The 15113-nt window shown below is 41.5% G+C and overlaps 1 long non-coding RNA gene across 1 annotated transcript in view; it reads right to left on the reverse strand.

The window, feature by feature from the left end:
* Nucleotides 1-615: 615 nt before the first annotated feature.
* Nucleotides 616-15113, reverse strand: part of LOC135448798 (uncharacterized) — a 148216-nt gene continuing 133718 nt past the window's right edge. The window contains exon 5 of the long non-coding RNA XR_010440581.1: nucleotides 616-747. This is a non-coding gene — a long non-coding RNA (uncharacterized LOC135448798). The remainder of the gene's footprint in view (nucleotides 748-15113) is intronic.

Below are 15113 nucleotides of genomic sequence, written 5' to 3' on the forward strand. Positions count from 1 at the left end.
ACAGAAAGAATCAAATTGGTGAGCAAGCCCTGGCTTTGTATAATAGTTCCAGTATGTCCCTACCAGTGGTAAAAAAAAAAAAAATAGGGTAAAGTTTTGTGTTAAAGCATCAGTTCAAACCATAGAGAGATAAGACCTGGGATAGACACTTGGGATAGACAGATCCATAGATTTTGTAGACCAAGTGCTGAAATCACACGGAAGGAAGAACTGTCTTATGAGAGGCTTGTGGGATTTAGATATCAGGAGGAAATTCTTTGCTGTGAGGGTGGTGAGGCACTGGCTCAGATTGCATTGAGAAGCTGTGGCTGCCCCATCCCTGGCAGTGTCCCAGGCCAGGTGGGATGGGGCTCTGAGCAGCCTGGGACAATGGAAGGTGTCCCTGCCCATGACAGGGGGTTGGGATGAAACGATGTTTCAGCTCCTTTCAAACCCAAACCACGCTACAATTCCATAATTTATCCAGGATCCCCTGCAGACTCATCAATGCCAACCTGTTACTGAATAGCCCTTATTGTTTCCCTTCCATCACTCTTTTCCAGGACATGGCTTTATTCTTCAGTCAAAGTCTCCAGATCTGCAGGTTGGAAAGTCACATCACTGTGGTCAGGGGGACATGGACATAATTATCATCTGGGCCATCACTGAGGGGGGGAAATATGTCACGTGTGTCCCTTTTCTTAGGGAGGTATAGTTGTTCCTGCTGTCCTATTTTGAACATGTCAAGAAATCCAGAGGATCCCAAACCTGTAAGAGAAATCACAGTCAGGATACAGAGAAGCTAGCTAAAGTCTTGAGGGTTCTTTTTCACAAAGCTACTGAGCTCAACTAGACATGAAAAAAAAAATCTTGGAGATGATGCTGCCTACATATGCCATAAACAGATGTAGAGTTGGATTTTGTCCACATAGCATGAACATTTAAAACTCAGTAGAGGCAGGATATGCAAACAAAGAGAGAAGCTTTGTGTATTCACTCATACATTGACTAATAAAACTCAAGCTGATGGGTCATAAAAATATTTGAAGATGTTTACATGAAAATTTCACTTTGCTTGCAGCAGTTTCAGCAGCATGTTCTCCCAATAGACTGCATTATTAAGACAACCTTTTTTCACAATGAGCTGTAAAATGACAGTGCCCAATTCTAGAAGATCTAGGCTGGTTACACAGTGTGAGAAGGCTTCATAATCCCTGCTCACTGGTTCTTTCTACATAGAGTAAAGAAAAATTTGGTGGTCTCTGGCCATAGTAGGACGGACAAGCCAGTGTTTCCCACCTATGTGTCCTCACCTTGTGACAGTCAAACAACACAAGAGGAGTCCTTGGTCCTGGCACACCCCTTCTCAGGAGTCCCTGCAAAGCCGCTTCAGCTTCCCAGAAAGGACAGAAGCTGTGCAGCTAAGCACAAACCAAAATGACCATTTGGAGAAAAATCCCAATTCCCCATTTTCTGTTCATTCCAAACATGAATAAAGAATCAGAAATGTGACTCTTCCCTAGGACAGACATTTTTAGAAAACTCCCCTTTGGAGAGCCCCATGGGGAGTGTGTCACACCCCATGTACCCACGAGCTCGTGGGGGTCATGGCAGAGTGTGGGTGGCAGCTCAGCCCTCCTGGGGCCATGGGGAGCTTGGGATGCATGCAACTCCACAACCCCAGTGGAGGGAAGGCAGCCTGGGGAGCTCAGCAAGCCTCCAGGCAGCCTTTCAGTGACCCCAGGAGTTTGCCAGGGGCTGCTCAGCCTGTCAGACCTCAGCAAAGTGGGGTGGGCATGTTTGCAGACCAGGGATTGTCCCCCAGACCCAGCCGTTCCTAAGAGACCCCCTCTGCCAGAGCCCTCCTCTGGGAGCCAGGTCCCCAAGGGCCCCACTGAAATCACCATTGTCACATTCTGCACCATGTTCTGAGCTTCTCCTCCTGCTGGGAAAGGGAGCTTTCCTCAGGGGCTCAGTGAGGGCCCAGGAGCTGTGGCTGCTCCCTTGGGCTGTCCTGTCCCGTCTTGTGCCACACCAAATGGCCTGGGTTTCACCTGGGCTTCTGCCAAGTTTCCAAACCTTCCCCAAAATGCAGATTCCTCATCTACACAGAAAAATCTAAAATGAAACCTCCAGGATGGCAGCAGCATCCACATCACTGGATACAATCCTGACTATTCCTGCAATTAATGAACTGGGAAAAATTACAGGTAAAATAAAAATGACTGTGTGAAAAAGACCTTGAAAGACATGAAACAGACAATGAGTTTTTTCTACTTTTTATTTCTCTTTCCCTCCCTTCCCTCACTACAGCTTTATGCATAATTGTTTGGTCAGTTTGTTCTTCCCTGAAACTTTTACTGAAATGGATTAGGTAAACCATGCTCTGAAACAGATTGAAAATGGAAAATATGTAAATATATAGCATATAACTTATAAAACTGTATATATATGTGTGTGGGTGGGTGCTGGAATAAAAAAGCGACTGTTACTTGCTGGTAGAACAACATATCAACAACTGTTGGAGCTGACTTGAAGGTTAAATATTAGGAAGGAATCCAATTTCTCTTGTCTATTCAGCTCAGCGGTGTGTTAGATTGCGGTTGGAGTGTGCTTATGGAGTGTGGGATATGAAGTAGGCTAATCAATCCCTGCTGCTTCATTCTCAGGTTCTTCTTATATCAGGTCCCTGCCCTCAGGCAGCCTTCAGCTTTCCAAAAGCCAATTCCATACAAATAAAAATTGCGACCTGCAGCTAGAGGGTGAAGCTGAGTTTCCCCCTTGTGATTAATCTCTTCTTGGGTGGCTTTCAGGGGAAAAAAAAAAAAGAGAAAAAAAGGAAAAAAAGGAAAGGAGAAAAAAAAAAAAGGAAAGAGAAAAACCATGCAGCTCTGTGAAAGAGTTTTCCTATTGAATGAGCCCAGTGCTCTGGAGCCAGCTTATCAAATGAAAGAATTCATTTTTTTTAACAGTGCCTCGTGTTGACATTGAGAAAATGAGCTATCAAACACTATGATTAAACTTCAGCTGCCATAATTGTCGTCCGAACAACTGCATGGTGGAACTGAAAAGCATTTTTTTTAACCAGCTCTATATGGTTCACCAGTAATACTCAGTTTAAAAGGTTGTTGCTGCTAGCAAGAGAAACAAGGCTTGAAATTAACTTTTTCCAATCCATAGACAAAATTAAACATAGGTATTTGAGTCACACAAACAACAGGTAAATCAGATGTGCTTTAAATTTCATTTTTAGCCATTTTATCTGCTGAGGGGTAGCTCCAGGGTATTAAAATATCTGAGCATTTTCTTGTTTCACTGCATTTGACTGAGTAGGTCCTGCCTTTTATTTTGAGAAAGGTAGACAGACAGACAGAAAGAAGAGAAGGAAGGGTGCCTTAAATACACAATTTGGGGCAAGAGGGGGTAGATGGAAGGAAATCTAAGGTTTGTGGAATGTTTGCCCTCAAGATTCAATATGAGCAGGGGACAATCTAAACCACAACTGCCCCACGGTGTGCAATTATTGCTCTGCCTCCTTTTGGGCTAGGATTTCAGGGCATTCCTTAGCTTGAGGCTTATGGGGATACTGTGTATTTCATAATGTAGTATATATATATATATATATATATATATATATATAGATAGATAGATAGATATAGATAGATATAGTATACTATATATAAAAAATATATACTATTATATATACTATGATATATATGTAGTGTTTCATAGAATACTATATAATAGTGTACTACACTATTCTCAGCAATGTTTTTACATACACCCTCAAGAGACTGGCTCCTCAAGGAGGCTGCAGAAGCCCTTCAGGGAGGGCTGTTAAAGGCAGGTCACCTCAGGAAGGTGACATTGCTGGTGACAAACGGAAATCCTTTACGAAATGAGCTGTTGCGCAACTAAAATATCTGCTTAAATTTGTTTAAAAAAAAAATCAAACACTACAGTACAGTGAAGGAAATACAGTATATGAAGGAAATAACGATGGGGAGTATGAGGATATAAATGAAATTTCCTTGCCCCTTTTCCGAGGAGGCTTGGCTCTCGACAGGGGGGTGCGCGGGATGGGGAGCGGGCAGTGAGCCGGGATGGGCTGAGGATGCTGAGGATGCTGCCGGCGGCGGGCAGGAGGAGTTCGCATGCCCACAGCCCTGTAAGCAGCCCTGCCACCGCTAGATGTCCGCCCCGGCCCCGCGGGGACCAGCCCGCTCTCACATCGCCATCGCCATCCTCATCCTTCTCCCGGCGCATTAACGCCGCATCATCCTGGGAACAGAGGGGTTTTGGCTTCTCCCCCGCTTCCACCCCACTCTACCTACTCAAGCAGGTGTTTCTGCACAGCCAATTATACAACCTGATCTGCTTCCTGAACATATGGGGATAATATTTTGAAAAAACAATAACATTTTCGTCATTTTTAGTCTCACACGCTCCAAGCTTTGCTTTATCCCTTTCCAGAGGTAAAACTGGTAACTTGTTGAGGATACTGAGGGGTTGTGGCTCCTGCTTGCAAACTGATTTCAGGATGTGAACAGAGCAGCTGGAGGAGCAGGGAGGGGCAAGAGGACTTAGACATGGGTAAGAGCTGGGAGCTGAGCTGGAGAGATAGGACGAACAGCTTCCAGAAAAACAACAGACTGGATGCACCAGACTGGATGTTGTTGATGAAAAATAACACAAATCTGCGAAGCTAGGTAATGGAAACAGCTGATAATTAATAATAATGATAATAATAGAATTTTCAGGTGTAACCTTAAGAAAACTGAAGTCACTCAGATCTGTTACTTCCATAACACTTTCAGCAGCATTTTATCAACCTAGTTCTGGATTGTTCCCACCTGCTGGACTGCACACACAAAGTTATTATTGTAGGGTTGCTTATGCATGCTGAGCTGCATTCCCATGTTTGCTATTTGCAGGGTCACTCAGACATGCTGTCTGGATCATGACTATTTTCAAGCACCCTGGGCCACTGGAAAGGACTCATTTATCCAAAGCAACAGCAAAGATATTTGTGTCAGAAACAAAGATATGGAAAAGGTACTTGAAGCCAAATTCTGGGCCAAGCTGCAGAAGCACTGGGCAACACATTATTCACTCATCATGAGCTTTGCAATATGAGTTATAAAAAAAAGTTATAATCAATTAAGAAAACAGAGTCTGACACTGAAATACTCTGAGCTTAAGGAAACCAAATAAAAGATCACAGCTTGCTCAAAAAGCTTATTTCAAAATCTCAGTGTAAATAAGAGGTATAAACACACATCCTTTCAGCTAGGTTTTGGGTGAACTGTCAGATCTATTTGCTGCTGTGCAGAAAGCTAAATTACCTTCTAAGATGAGTCTTTCATGAAAGGCCTGCAATCCTCTCTTATCCCTCATTTCCTACATTTGAAATACTTTGATTTAAAGAATCCAGTCTGTTGTTCCTGTAATAAACTTAACAATTGCAAAGAGATGAACCTAATATGGTCACTTTTAGTTGAGGACACAATTTTTATCTTACTCTCAAGGCAATGTTATTGAACACCACTGCAAGTGAATTCCAGGCAGTATTGGAGATGGGGTAAGCATAATGCACCTGCAAGTTGTTTTGGCTTTAGGTTGCTCTTTGACCAGAAAGAAAATGTGAAGTTTGGATTAGCTGGTGAAGAGAAAGGGAACCCTTGGCCCCTCTGCACTTGGGGGCTGTTCCTGAGGACATCAGCCTGCCAGGCTTTTCTCTGGGTGACAGAAGAGCTGGGCTTAGGCTGGTATGCACTGTGCTAAAACAGCAATAAACTGTGAAAAACTGACAAAAGCAGGTCAATTCACAGCTCAGGCTGACACCACTTTTGCAGCCCATATTGGTCGATTACCAATCAAATTTCAGGTACAGGGTTGAGAATGGAAGAAAAAGGCAGCACTGAACACGCCATGATTTGGCAGTCGCGGCTCCCTTGGGGATCTGGGCAGCTCCACCTCCTCTCTGGTTTTGGCAGCCTCACCACTGCAGGTATGTGTGTGACAGCTGCTGGGAGAAAGCCCTGGAGACCCCCAAGAACCAGGCCCCTTACAGACCCCCCATCCAGAGGAGATCCAGGCACAGGTTGTGGGGCTGGGAATGCCAGGACCAGGTTCCTGAGACAACAGGGCTGTGGAGGGCCCTGTGCTCACCGCCTCCCCAGGCACTGGCTGGAATCAGGGCTGTTAAAATATTCCCATGAATGTCAGTGCCTGAGGATATCTCACATGTGGGGTTGCTTTTCCTTGCCACCCTTTCCCACAATCCCAAAGGAAAGCAACCGCTCATGCCACATAGCATCTCTGCTTTTAAGCTGGCACATTCACCCACTGATAGTTCTTTCTTCACTGTGTTCAAACTTCAGTTAAATTAATACTTTACAGTAAAAAATAGAGCTAATCATATCATTCCTGCACGAGAATAGCTGTGACTGACAACCTTTCTGAAAACACAAGCCCATGACTCAGTGCACACAACACAATTTGTGAAGGGCAGAATGAAAACTGCCTGGAACACAACGTCAAAGTAGGAGAGGAAAAAATAATACACAGGATAAGATTATGAGAGGCAAAAAACCCTCTTAGCCCCCAAATATCATCTATTCTCCCACTACAGGTTGTTCAACGGAAAGATTCTACATCCTCCCATTCAGATTTAACTGCATTTCTATGCATTTTTACTTTTAATGCAAATATTTTTGCCTCACATTTGCTGTGTTGCCTACAGAGAAATTAGTTGTATTCATAAAGTATCTTTTCTCCTTTTTCATTACTGTCACGGCCCTAAGAGCTCCTCTTTCTCAAAAGTGGGCCTTGGCATTCAGGAGCAGCCCTGGATCTCTAAGCCTAGTCTGAGTATTGCAGGGTTAACATCACATAAATCCTTTCACAAATGTATTTTCTGAAACATGCCACACAATATGGCTGCTGCTATAAAGTAATAACAAATAAATACAAGGAGTCTTTTGCCTTTTTAAGGGAAAAATATAACAAAAGTTAAACAAGTCCCCTCAGTTAAACAATGAGTAAAACCCATAGCAACTTCTTTCACCCAAACCCAAAGCAACATCCAGAAAAGTAGCTTGCTTAATTCAAGGGACAAGATTTACTTTTCCTTCCTTCCCTCCCTGACTCATGCAACCAACTCGTCATCAAACCTCTTCCTTTCTGAATTTGTTTGGGGATGGTTGTGGGAAGTAAACCTTTCCATTGCTTAACCTGATTTCTGTACCAAGTATCTGCACTGGGAGCAACAGTTGTGAAAAAACAGAGTTAACCTGTTTCCCACCAAGCTTTCAGTGGTGCTTATGCTGATGTTTCTACCAAAATATCAAGCAAAACTCATCTCAGCTCACAAAGAAAAGAGATAATTAGCACATATTTTCTTCTATTCCTTTCAGAAAAGTTGAAGCAGATGGAGTCACCATCCCTATGAGGGAGTCCAAGGTCTGGGAGATACCTCAAACAAAATAGATGGAAAGTTCTCAGAAGGACAACTGAGGCTGCTTGCTGCCACCAGAGACCTCTGGAGCTCCAGAAGGTAGGCACAGAGTGAAAAGCCAACAGGTGAATCCTTCCAGAGAAAGCAGAGATATGGATGGAGACATGGAGAGCCAGACATACAATTTGTTCAATGATATTTACTCTCCAAGTTCCAGGAATGAATTGTGATTACAAATAGTCCTTTCAATGCTACTTGGCAGGTACAAATGTAAGGTGAGTCTGTTTTTATCTCATAGCTGAACAAATAGCTGAACCAGAAAAAAGTACTAAAGACAAGTGCTCTGAGAGTGTTATTGCATCTATACTGGGTTTTACAGAATTCCACCTGGTTACATGAGCTGTGTGTAGATGTGCTTGTCCAAGGAGTTTTCCATGGTCAAGAGCTTATTAGGTTTTCATTATAATTGCAGCTGGTAGCATTGCCAACTACTGATGCTGACTGTCATTTCCCAGCAATTCCAGTTGCTTTAAATTTTGCCAAATATTATTATTATGAATAAATTATTGCCAAAATTTTCCAGTTCAGTTCAGTAATTTGTATCCTGGATATGTGGCACTGTGGTGAAACTGTCACCAAACCCAGGAGTCCCTTCAAAGGACAAAATCAAAGGTAAATACACTGCTTGGCCTTTGTTCAATACATGTACACACTTCTCCCCCCAGTTTTATTTCTGTTTGGTTTCTACCACCCAAGTGCAGCGTTACACTCTTTCCACTACAGAAATTTTGCAATTTAGCAGAAGGGGGAGAGGAGGGGATGTCCCACTGCTGAGACGTGGGCCTTGCTGCCCACTGAAGGGGATTAGCTATTGATCTGCTCCTTATCAATTTTCCCCACACTGGAAGGAGTCTGCACCTTATCTTTCCAGCTGGACTGGATTCCCTCTCATTTGATCACTGGAGGGAAACCTAGGCATGGCCAAGGGGTGGGACAAGAACATCTGGTCCTGGTTAGCTGGGGACTGTGCAGTAAGGCACATCCCAACAGGAGCAGGGCGTCAGGGCCCTTAGCAAGCTGTTCATCACCCAGATTCACTAAACTGGGTTAATTGACACAAATTACAACCTGGTAAAAGATCCTCCTGATTGGTTGTGCTATTAGGTAGGAGCAATCCCTTAGTTTTGCAAAAATGTTCTGCAGTTCTTATGTGTTCAACTTCATTTTCAAGGGGAGAGGATAAAAATAGACAGTCTGCTAAAACAGATTTTATAATGAACTATTATTCTATAAAGTAATTGGAGAGATTATTAGAGACAATGATTACTTTGCAATTCTATCTAGAGAAATTATTATCAAGGCCTGTCAGCCTGATAGGGGCTGCATTTATCCCCTTTTTTGGGTACCATCCACTATAATGGCTCTTTCAAGTCCAGAGGAAGGTAGGCAGATGTGTGACTTGTTAGCCACAAAACTCTGCCTACCTTTCTAATTTGGTGCAAATTGACATAGCTCCAGTGATGCAAAGTTTCAGGAACATTCAAAACAGTGCCAGCTCCTGTCCCTTCATCCCAATAGGGCTGTGCTTACATCCACTGAAGATGTGGAGATTTACTTTAGGACATGCATGAAACATAATTTCCTCTAAATAGTTCCCTTTCACTTTGGGAATTTGAAAAAAAAATGTATCCAAAACACTCAAAAGGGAAAAGAAAACAAAAGGGGTGAAGAAAAATTACTTAGTTCAGTGATATTAGACATAGTGATAAAAGGAAACTTCAAAAATGCTACAGTGGAATTTATAAATAGATAAATCAAAGGCAAATACAGTGACTAAGGTACAGTTAACACAGTAATCTGAAATTTCCTGGAGACTTAATGAGTTTGGAGCCACTAACACTGCACCAAGCCACTAACACTGCACCAAGCACAGAATCAGAACTGACACAGAGCTCAAAATCATTTGAATTATCTCTTTCACTTATGTTAGCTAGAAAAACAGTAAACAGTCAATGGCAAATCAGAAGTACAGTCAGGCAACATCAATGGGGAGCAGCCAAGGCTGGGCCATACAGTACACTGAGAAGAGAGCTTGACCTTTGGAATTGAAATATAGGCATTTTAAGCTCCAGTGGAATGTATCAAAGTGGCCTTTTTCAACTTAAATGCATAAAAGGTCAAGGGGAGGTCACATTTGGCTTTGGGTTCATCAGCACAGAGCATATCCCAGTTCTTTCTTTATTCATTCTCATTTTTTAAAAAGGGTTTTCAAACCTCTCTGGCATGGCATAAATATTCATTCTCCAGGGCCAGATTTTCAGTTGGTGTAAAGCAGGATAACCGCATTGAAATAACGAACCTCTGCCAATTTATACCCTCTCAGAATCTGGCCATCCTGTTCACATTCTTTTAAGATATAGAAATGGCAATTTTGAAACTTTTCCTGGAGCAAATGCTTCCAACAATAATGATGCATGTTGAAATTTGAGACTTTGACATTTAAATTGTCTGGGGTTTTCTTTGAAAGGCATGGCAGGAGGCATCCTCCAGAGGAGCCAAGGAGAGAGTAAATACCACAACAATCTACTTTGCTGCTTCTCTATGTGTTCGCCCTTCAGTAGCAGATTTATGTCTTTTTCAATATTCCTACAATTCTCCTCAGATGGGAAAGAACTTTTCTGTTCCCTTATAAATTGCTTTGAAGACAAAAAAAAAAAAAAAAAAAAAAAAAAAAAAAAGCCAAAAGGGCCACTCACAAGTGTCATTGAGCACACCCAGTAGATGCAGCAGGACTGCATCCAAAGCAGGGCACCATCCTCATTCTGCTACCAAACCAATTAATTACCCACAAACTGGATGGACGTTAGGGGATCATCCAAAGTCAAATGAATGGCCATCTTAAAGAAACAAGCATCCACAGTTATCTAATTTGAGTATCAGTCTCCTTTCTGAAGGAGGCACTTCACATCCTACTTACTCTCTTAGTGCACTAAGATAATTTCTAATATACTGGTAAAGAAAACTTGCCTTTCATTTTAGGATAGAGCATCCATTTGAAGAAACAAAATAATATCAAACTTCTGCAGCCCTGAATAATTATTTTGATTTTAAAATGGATAATAAATAGGAGTTTCTCTTTCTTTATTTGCATTCTGAAGCGTTCAGATGACACTATTCAAAAATTTTCAGAGGCTCTTGGGAAAAACATGGCCCACCCCAGGTGGCATTGGCTTTCATGTGGCATTTCTTAGTCTTTATCCAATTTCACTTCTGCCCCTCAGCATGCAGGAAAATCAACTCAAAACAGTCAATATTGCTCCATATTGAGAGTCAATTCCAAGGGAGAGAATCTCATTTTATATTTTATTTGTCTGTAATATGCTTATCCTTAAATGAACATTTTAGACACAGATTCCAAATTATGCATTCATTGGAAAGATTAACTCTGATTAACAAATTCATGCTAAACAACTGTGTTTAATTGGATTTTTGTAAGTAGCTAAATGTGAATGCTTCTCAGTTCTTCTATGTGGCAAAGAAAACAAAACTAATTTTAAAATATTTAATGAGGAGCAATCTCTGTGTTGCTGACCTATCTTCACTGGTGGTGAACTCTTCCACCCTGCATTCCCCTGCATGCAAAGTTCTCCTAATCTAGTCCTAATAATGGTTAAAGTTATCTGTCTAATCAAACTAATTAGCACTGGTGAACAGAGACATAATCATAATAGAAAGCAAATGCCAGTTTTACAAAATGAAAACGCCATATGTGCAGTAATTAGTGAACCACACGCACTTTTTATAAATCATATTTATTAGTTCGTAAACAAATCAAATCCTAAATGAAATGAACGTTACCATTACCAAACACCACTGAATAAACAGAGACAATGACTGGCCCTGCTGGGCGTGTGTACAAGGGGTAGGGGAAGGGCATCTCCCTCCCTCCTCTCAAAGTTCCCTAGGAGGTGTTTATGCCTTTTTACAGAAGTCTGTGTCCTCTTCTTTAAGTCACAGCATGGAAGTATGAGCTGACCTAGGGAAGCTGCATTTTGGGCTGTTCTTGACTGGAGACCAGATGGTCATAAATTAGGATATTCAGGCTACATCCATGGTGAAAAATGTAGTACTAATAAGTACTCTAATAATGTTCTACAGAGGACCAGGTTTCACCAGAAATTTAATGTGGATTTTGTCACTTTGAATAAATGATGATCTAGTATAAACTATATTTAATGGCAGCACCTAGCCAGCAGAGGCACACTTTCATCTGCCTTCAGACCAACACACATAGGGCTCTTTTACACCTCAGACAAAGAACTTAAACACAAAGAGTTGGAGAGACACACAGCCAGACACACAGTGCTCGGCCTGAACAATCTGACTCAATACCCACAGGAAGCCTTACTTAAAATTAAGGAGGTTTGTAATAAATACCACTATCATTGTGTGTCCAATCACAATTTTCCTCTCCCACAGGGAATACTGGCAGCAGAAAAAGTTATGAACAGAGATATATTTAGAGGTACAAAAACTTCTTCATTCCTCTAACTGTTAGAATAGTCTAACGGTTGAGACCACTTCTTTACATTAAAGGCTCTTCAGTTTAATGTAAGATAATAGATCCTGGATATTTCCAAATTTTATGAAGAAACCAACTTTGCTTTCCACAATTTGGCTGAAAACACTGCAGAACCCAATCTTTAAACACTGCAGAACCTGGTTTTCTGGCTTCTTGAGCCATTTTGCTCTTGACAAAATGAAGCCTTTGACTCCCACAACTTCTGCAGACCTGATCAGATCATGAATGTTCCTGTGCCTGCAGACACCCAGATTTGAGTCTGTGCTTAGCTGCATCCTCCTTTCCAAGGTGATCCTATAATATGGTGAAGCAAGGTTTAGGAATGGACTGTGCACATTCTGCTCTGAGGTCATGGCTCAATTTGTTCTCAAATCCTCACCTTTTGAGTGAGAACACAGCAGGAATTTGGAAAGCAGAAGTACAAACCAACTTTTCTGTCACTTGCAAGCCTTACTATTCCCTTTGGAGCTCCTTCTGAAAACATTAATTAGAGTGGGTATTTAATGTGACTCTCCTGTAGTTTGTACACGATGAGCTCAAACTAATCTCAGCCCGCCCCAGCAATTCCAATGTACTCCGTTACAATGTCTGAAACATTAACAGTGAATTAATTATAATTGTGCAGTGGTGCCTGGCCACTTTGCTTTCTGTCTAGTTTATCTTTATTTTAGGCTAAAGGAAACAACAATGAAAGAGCAAACATGCAATAAAATCTGTGCAGGAGATAGAAAGCAGAGTATCCCTGTCTTGGTTCCCCTCTTGGCCATACCCCCCATCTGGGCAGGAATCATGCTTTTTACATTTAAAAGTGCAATGCAGAGACAGCAGACCCAAAGCTGCAAGCATGCTGTGCATTTAAATTTGATCCCTTCTTTTGTTTGTTTATTTTCCTGTACTTCTTTGGATTGGACAGGAAGTTTAAGCATTTCAATAAAGAAACAAATGCCATTTTCATTGTATATTTGGCCTGGCCAAGAATAAGAGGTAATACCAATATTGTGAAAAAGCCTGAGCAGGAAGGGATTTTGCACATAGCAGCTGAAATTAATCCATGCAATCATCTGAACAGTTCTGGATTTTTCAAAACACAGTCTCACCAACCGCACATGGTCCAAAATAGTCACCCAAGATTCTACAAAAAAAACCCCATGAAACTGTCTTTAAAATTATTGTATTTTGAAATAATAGTAACACAACGGCTTTCTCCCTTTAGTCTCTGTCTTCTGACCTCCTTGGGCGCTTTTATTTATTCACACTTTCAAGCAAATTCTTTAATGAAATCTCTTGTTTCCAAGACCTGGAGTTCTAAAACCTCTCCATTACAGCCCTGGGATAAAAATCACAAAAGGTGACAATTGCAAGGTGCATGGACACCTCCCAGCTTGGGTTGACTCTAATGGCTGGCAGAAAAGCCATATGGGATAGTCTGAAGGGCCTCACACATCTTAGCAAGGGGGGGAATTTTACCCTCTTATACCAGCAGGACCTGAGGATAATCCTTGCTCTGTGGGAAGAGCACACTTTAAAAAAACCACCATTTTTCTCCCTTAGATAGGGTGAGTTGAGTGTGTTTGTCATGGAGCAGAGGAGTAACAGAAGGGAAAGGGAGGAAATACCTATGACATGGCAGTGAAAAGGAGGTGTGGGGAACCTCTGGAAAGGAAGCAGAAACAAAATCATTCATGCAAACACCCATGGGCTCCGGCCTGCCAAGCCCCTGCTCAGCACTCAGATGCTACCAGCCCTCTATTCCACTGCTTCAGGAGAGCAACCTTGGCCTCATCACTGTGCAGAAGGCCTAAAGCAGCTTGAACTCCCACTGGAAGTGCAATATCATAAACTAGGACAGCACACCCAGCCAGTACTCTGCTGGTTCAGCAGGACCAATCCTGTTCCGGGTGAAATAACATGGGGATTTTTTGGTGAGTAAAGGGAGCTGGCACAGGGGAGATACCTGACTCTGCAGCAGCCTGATGAGCTACCACAAGAGGCACTGGAAGACTCTTGTAAATTTAAATAGACATTAACTCTTGGATTAACTAAATGGGGTTCATGGCTGCTTCACATTAATGCTGGTAGATATCAGTGATCTGACCTCAGCATTGTAAACAGCAAGACAGAGCTTTAATTTGCTTATTCTTTGAAGACTGGCCTTTTAGCAGTCTAATAAAGCAGAAGACTAATCTACACAGGATAAACTACAGTTCATTTTAAGCAATTATACTCCATGGTTAAACAGTCCTTACTGTAGGAGGACAAAGACCAAAAAGATTAGTTCATGCTAAATATTTCACTTAAGTGATGTTGTTTTCCCCTCCTAATTTGGTTTTCTTACAACAAACTTCGCCTTCACAATTATTCCCTTGATTACTGTAAGAGTGCCAACATAATTTAGTATTTAGTATTTGGGGCTGGTACACAGAACCTGGCAAAAACCTGACTCAAGCAAGTTTTGCTGCAGATTGAATTGGAGATTCAGCTTACTGCACAGAAAGCAGTTTTCTATATGAAAACTATTAAACTATATGAAGAGTAATTAAAAGCATCAATTAAGGATGTGAAATACAAATAATTTTATATTAGCCAGAAAACTTATTCTGACATACTAAAATGGGTGCTTAAAAGAAACTGCAGTGTGGGCTGCCACTTATTCAGAGCTCTAAGATACTGCCAAGTTGTGTCTAAATGTATCATTTGATGCAGCATTTATAGGAAAATAATTTATTCCTACAATTTAAATTAGTGTAATACACTGTCAGTTTGTTCGTTTGTATGGAGATACCCAGAAGTGCCACTGCTATGCTGGCAGTTATTTTTAATTCTGCAAACAACCTTGTCCTTCTATGCATGGAAAGACACAACCTGACATTTTCTATTCTCCAGCTTTCCCATGCCAGAAAAAAGGGCAACAGTGCTGTGAGTTGCCCCCATGCTTTGTCACATTTTCCTGAAATAATTAATTTTTGCTATGAAATAGTAACCACAACTATATTTAACAGCTCTGTGGCAGAATTTTCTTGGTTTATATATTGTTGTTTAGCTTTTTCCTATGAAGAGTCACTGTGGAAGGTTGGATTCCTTCCTTTCAGCAGA

Source organism: Zonotrichia leucophrys, chromosome 5 (assembly GCF_028769735.1).
Source record: "Zonotrichia leucophrys gambelii isolate GWCS_2022_RI chromosome 5, RI_Zleu_2.0, whole genome shotgun sequence".
In the NCBI taxonomy this organism is placed as follows: Eukaryota; Metazoa; Chordata; class Aves; order Passeriformes; family Passerellidae; genus Zonotrichia; species Zonotrichia leucophrys.